The following is a 7114-nucleotide window of genomic DNA, read 5'->3' on the forward strand; positions in this document are numbered from 1 at the left end:
CCGGGAAATTCAGAAGTACAAACAGCCCAAAGCAAAGCCAGAAAAAATCTCAGGGTTTGGAGATGGCCTTCTAAGAAAGAGACAATGAAAAAGAAATGCACTGAGAGATATAATACCTACAGTCTGCCTGCAGTTATTCTCTGTAAAGCTCTCTTTGCCACAGGTGGGAATAAAATGACTTGTCTGAAAACCAAGACTTAGTAGTCACAATAAGATTATTTCTGTGTTTCTGAACACTGGCTAATCTTAAATTCATCTCTTCTAGCTTCCTAACTCAAATGTAGTGCAAAATCAAGTTTCAAATACAGATTGGCATCCCTAAATACAATCTGTTTTATTAAAACAACCAGAAGAAAGAGTTTTCTACAGTTTTAGAAGATATGATTTCCATCATAATAACAATAAAATAATAAAATAATAAAAACAAAAAAAAATTAATTTTAATACTGGTACTGAGTTCAGTGAGATTTTTCTCCTCCTAATGCCTAACAAGCATTAAGGAATTGATGGGGATTTCAAGAGCACATCGGACGGGCCTGATGAAACTACGGGTAATGGTAAGGTTTAAATTAAGGAATACTAAGTACATTACTAATAACAATAATGTTAATTCACAAGGTTATTTTGAGGTTTAAAGAGTATGTAGTCTTTCCTTCTTATCTCATCAATTAGATTTAAAGTATTCCATCTGGCAACTCTCAATTGAACTTATATTCAGGAAATATTCAAAGGTATGTAGGTAGGAGAGGAAAAATATTCAAAATTATTTCGCTCTTTTCACATTTGTCAGTTTCTCTGTTCCAGGGATATTTCTTACATATTGACTTTAGTGAAATATACATATACACACATGATGATGGCATGTGGTAGAGGAAAAAGAACCCTGAACTCAACAGCCAAGAAACCTGGACTTGAGCCCGAGCTCTACCACAGTCTTAAAGTGACGTATTAAGTAAATTTCAACTCTAACTAATAACACATTGTAGTTTGTGTTCACTCTTTGGTAGTTGTTTTCCCTGGTTTCTGGGCACTTGTTAGAAGGCTGAAAGTTAATTCCAGAACTCCAGATTAAAGTGTTCTTCAGTTTCTCTTCTCTTACAACCAACTTCTATCTTCCTCATACACCAGCTATGCTCAGTACCAACCTGGGTGGCTTTCTATCTTGGCTTTCCTATATATATTTTTTTAATTTTGCAATTTTGAATATGATAGTCTGATACTAGACTACTTACCAAGTTTCTAACACCATCTTTCATGATAATAATAATAAAAATAATAATAGTAACAAACATTTATTGAGTCCTTTACAAGTAGTAGGCATTGTGTTAAATGCTTTACAAACATCATTTCATTTAATACAAACTAAAGCTCTATGAGGGAGGCATGTTTAATATCCTCATTACATAGATGAAGAAATTAAGACTTAGAGAGAATAAGTTTATTCTGGGAATAGACTTCTAATTAGCAATAATAAAGCTAGTGTTTTTGTTTGGCTTTTATAGTCTGCCTGTTTGAATCAGGTTCTAGATGAAACCCACCCTTTCCAATGGGTTGCTATGTCTCTTAGTACTTTAGTCACTTTTAATTTATTAGTGCTCCTACTTTCCTTCTTCTTTTTCCCTGCAAATTATTTGTTAAAAAACCAGATCATTTGTCTTTTACAATTTCCAATAATCTGGATTCACTGATTACGTCTGCATGGTGCTGAGGATGGCAGACTTATGTTGTGATTACTTTAATTACATAAATCAGTTCATAGCACCAAAATTTTCTAAGATTAATGAAATTTCACCTGTTTTTCTAAGAAACAAAATTAATCCATTCAAAAATGCCAAGATTAAAAAAGTCATTGACTGTTTTTCCAACAAAGAATAAGCCCCGATCCTCTCTTCCTTCTCAGTGCAGTTTGACTTCTAAAAGCATCTAATAATGAATCCAAGGACCTGACATCTTCCCTGCCATCTCCTTATTTCTATTAATAAAGTAAAGCAATATGGTGTTTTTAAATTTATTAAGTAGAATCACATTGTTTTGAACCAATTTACACTTCACCGGAAGTAGAGAAGAGATCCTCTCCTGTTTCTCTTTATTCTCCCAAATATTTGGTAGAGAGAGACCTTTTACTAACTTTTGCCAATGTGGTAGATATGAAATAAAGTCTCATAGTGATTTCAATTTGCATTTCACTGAATACTAATAAGGTTGGGCATCTTTTCATATGTTTATGGGTTATAGGTTCCCTCTTCTCTGAAATTTATAGTCATGTCTTTTGCTCATTTTTAAATTTAGTTTTTTTCCTCTTGCTTAATGATTCATAGGGGGGTCTTTATATGTTTACCATATTAAATCTTTATCAGTTACATTTGTTGCAAATATCTTTTCTGTTTCTGATTTGTCTCTTTACAGTGTCTTTTGATGAACAGAAGTTCTCATTTTTAATGTAGTCGAATTTATCAACTTTTTCCTTTACGTTGGTGCTTTTTTATTAATCTTGTGAAAGAAGTTATTCACAGCCAGAGCTGATAAAGATATTCTTTTATGGTTTCTCCTTAAATATTTATAGTTTTGACTTTCTTAACTTTCATATTTATCTTTAATTCAGTAGGCATGTATTATCGCACATGGTTTGAAGTAGAGATCCAATTTTATTTTTGTCCATATGGATAATGGTTTGCTAGATAGTTCAATTTTCTTTCTTGTGGTCTGCAGTGCAGTTTCTGCTATATATCCAGTTCTCATATGACCATGGGTCTGTTTCTGGCCTAACTATCTTGTTCCATGGGTCTACTTATCAATCTCTACACCACTGCCACACTGTCTTAATTGCTGTAACTTAGTAATAAAATTTGATATCTCTTAGGGAGAAGCTCCTATCCCCCTACATATACTTTTATACCATTTTTTTAGAGATGTCTTGGCTATTTTTCACCCTTTGTTACTCTTTATAAATTTTAGAATCATATTTTCAAACTCCATGAAAATACTGAGATGTTCATTAAAATTTACTGAATCTATACAAATTTATTTCAATCTGGGAATCAAATTTAATTCAATCTGGGAATAACTGACATCTTTACATTAAATTTTTCCATCCAAGAACATTATTATATAGAATTAGAAAACACTAAAAGTACCTTGTTTAGTACCTATTCATACATATATACTAATTAAAAGCACGAAGAAAAAAAATTGAACGTATAAAGGATAGCCAGGGAATGTTTCAATCAACATCCATGGTCACCTGTGAGAGGGAAGAAGAGTTGTGGATGTGTCTAAGGGGAAAGCACAAAGTGAATTCTAAGGTAATAGTTTATTTCTTAACCTGGATCATGGCTATATGGATGTTTATTCTAGTACAACTTTTTAAACTGAACATATACATTTTACAGACCTTTTTGTATACATTGCATGTTTCACAAGACCAAATTTAAGACATGCAATAAAGCAGATATTCGCCAAACCAATCGATTTAGGACAAAAGTACTAAAACTTTGATTTTTTTCCTTCGCATTTTGTAAACCTACAAGTAATGAATTGTTAGTTCGGCATTTTTTAAAATAGGTATGCCTTTCTATGTACCATGAGTAAAAATCTTTCTGTTATTTTTTAATTGTTTTTACATTTAAATTCAACTACCAGCATTTTAGAGGGTACTATCTCTGTATGAATTTGAGTCCCTCCTTTTCTTCTACATGCAATCTAGTACAGTTCAAATTGAGTTGGGTATACATTCATTCATTCATTTGAAAACTGTATGCCTAGTGCTTTGTGCTAGGAAATTCAAAATGTAAAAAGATAAATATGAACAATCCTGCATATAAAAAGAATATATAAAGCAAAATTAAATAAAGCAAGTGTTCAAATAACTATACTGTCTGATTGAAGAAGTAGAAGTAATAAGAAGAAGAAGAAGCACAAAATTGCAAGAGTTCAAAGGAGAATGAGTTGACATCTAATTGAAGGAAATAGAGTTATGGGATGGTCACAAATCATTAATCATTGGTTTAAAAACATACAAGAAGATGTGTATATATTTCAGCTCTTTTACTCATATTCCAAGTTTCTGCCTGGTTGAAAGAGGCCAAGAGCAGGATTCATGATCCCTGGTCCCGTTGTCTTCTGGTTCCAAATTGTGTTAGTTTAGGGTTTTCAAACTAAAAAGAACTTCATTTCCATTCCAACCCCACCATAAGAAAACTAAACATCCTTAAGAATTGCAAATACAGCACATTTGGGGAAGGCAAAAAGGCTACTTTCTTGCAAAGGTTTCACCTGCCCAAAAGCCTGTAGCTAACCTTCCATAATTTATATACCTCTGAGAACATGCCTAAAAAGAAGCCAGGGCTAATTGATCGAATTGACCATGTCAGCTGGCTGCTTTGGTTTCACAGAAACCTGCTCACACATTCAATAAATTCACTGGGAGAAATAAATGAAAAAACTGATTATCTGATATTGTGTTGCCTATTCTCTGCTGTCCACTGCCTCCCAAGCCCACTTGCCTGGACTCTAAATGGTTGTCTGACCAAATTTTTCTGTTTTCAGTTAGTTTCACTTGTTCTCTATTTATATAACCTGTTAATATCCTATGGTCAGTAGAAAGTGTGTTCAGTTGCCAGAGGAGCTTAAAATATTTCTAAGAGATATAGACATGATGACAGAAAAAGAATGTGTGCTATACAAGTGGGTCTACAAAGCTAATGTCATTTTTCTCACTTTACATCCCAAAGCCAAAGACAACCATGGGACACACTCAGCAATCACTGACATTTCCAAAATGGCAACACGAGTGATATGAAGAGTACTTCTCTTCTGAAAGTGCTACTGATTTTTTAGATTAGGCACAGATTGAAAGCTGTACTGTTGGCCCAGTAGAGCTGCACTTGCACTTATTAATGAAAGAGTTTGTAATAATTAAATTCAGGACCAGTAGCAACTGCTGCCATGAGAAACTAGTCTCCCAAATGTGTACAAAAGGAGAGTCCAATTGCCCATAGAAAGGATTAGTAGATCCACATACTATCCTGAATCCTAGGCACTGTTTCAACCTTTCCCAAATTATATGAATCTATAATAAAGAGTGGTCTGAAACGTTGGCAGAGTAGGCAAGAGACGGGAAAACAAGAGCAAATGAAAATTTATCCTGCCACTTTGAAACGATTCTTTCTTTAGGATGTTTTTAAGATCACAATTTGTGAGGTCACATCACTCTACTGGTGCACCTGGTGCAGTTTTAAGAAATTATTTTCTAGGGATTTTAATATGGACTGTAGACACATGGAGCTAAGCCTCTACCATGCTCTTGTGATAGTTAATTTTGTGTGTCAACTTGACAGAGCCACATAGTTCCCAGATATTTGGTTAAACATTATGCTGGGTGTCTATGAGGCTGTTTTTGGATGAGAAATAGATTGCCCTGCCTAACGTGAGTCTCATCCAATCTGTTGAAGGCCTGAATAGAACAAAAAGGCAGAGTAAGTGCTTGTCTGACTGTCTTCAAGCTGGAACAGTAGTTTTCTCTTATCTTTGGACTTGACTCATAATAGAACTTATACCTCCACTCTCCTGATTCTCAGGCCCTCGGATTTGGACTGGAACTATATACCGTCAGCCCTCCTAGGTCTCCAGCTTGCTGACTATTAGGTTGAGGCCTCCATGTTGCATGAACCATTTTTTTATTTCTCTTTCTCTCTCTCTCTGTCGTTCTCTGTGTCTCTCTGTCTGTCTGTCTGTCTGTCTGTCTGTCTCTCTCTCTCTGTCGTTCTCTGTGTCTTTCTGTCTGTCTGTCTGTCTGTCTCTCTCTCTCTGTCTCTCTCTTTCTCTCTCTCTCTATCTCTATCTCTACCTCTATCTCTTCTTCTCCCCTATTGGTCGTTTCTCTGGAGAGCCCAAACTAATACTGCTCACAGTCATACAAGTACTGAAAGAGGATTGCATTTCCAATAGTGTAGACTTCTGCATGTCCATTCAGCAACTGAAAATCATACCCATCAAACTCTAAACAATCACCAATTTCTTTTCTGTTCAGAAGAAATATTCTTGCTTTGAAAACTGTTACTGAATAGCATATATCACTCAAGTACAAAGTACTAAAATAACCTTATTCAGCTGCCCTGCTTCACAGCATCAGTGACTCAGACAAAGCAGGTAACCCTCAAACTTTTTAAATCAAATTCGTCAAGTGTTTGATTCTTTTTATTTTTCATTTTAATTTTCTGATTTAATTTGCACAAGCCTTGACCTTGCCTGGTTCAACCCACGTCTACAAATCATGAAGCAATTGAAACGTATAGTCACCAAGAAACAGGGGCTAAGACTTATCACTGAGCTTATACCAAAGATAGTTTAAACAGTGGTAAATCAACATCCTGATGGATAAGAATTTTATGAAACTAAAAAAAAAAAAAAAGGAAACTTTAAATTCTAAAGAGAAGTCCTGTTTAAATCAAAGTTGACTTGATAGAGGATGACTTTAAATATATAAAATAGTATTGCTAACACGTCCTTCTCTCTTCAAATGAAGATATATGTGCACATGACATATTCATATAAATTTAAAATGTTTGACCATAGAAGCTTTTAAAAATAAAATCTTTCTAAGCAAGTGAAAACTAACCTACTTAATCAAGTGAATGAGCTTCGTTCGTTCTCCTTGTCGCCTTGCCCTTCTTGCCTCAAACGCTTCCCAGTGCACCTATGCTGTCCCTGGAGCTCTTTATTTGTTATGCTCAAAAGTCATCTCTGGAATACATGGCCAAAAACACAAGCAACAAGGGAAAGCATAGATACATTGGACTTCATCAACATTAAAAACTCTTGTGCTGCAAATGACACCATTAAAAGGTGAAAAATCAAACTTTGTAATGGGAGAAAATATTTGCGAATGTTATATATAAGGGATTTGTATCCAGAAGATATAAAGAATTCTTAAAACTCAGTAATAAAAAGGTAAATAACAGTTTTTAAATGGGCAAAAAAGCAGAATAGACATATCTCAAAAGAAGACATATGAATAGCAAATAAGTACATGAAAAGATGCTCAACATCATTAGTCATTAGAGAAATGTAAATCAAAACCACACTGAAATGTCACTTCATGCCTACTATGACTCCA

The sequence above is a fragment of the Pteropus alecto genome, unplaced genomic scaffold, assembly GCF_000325575.1.
Source record: "Pteropus alecto unplaced genomic scaffold, ASM32557v1 scaffold24, whole genome shotgun sequence".
NCBI classification, from domain to species: Eukaryota; Metazoa; Chordata; class Mammalia; order Chiroptera; family Pteropodidae; genus Pteropus; species Pteropus alecto.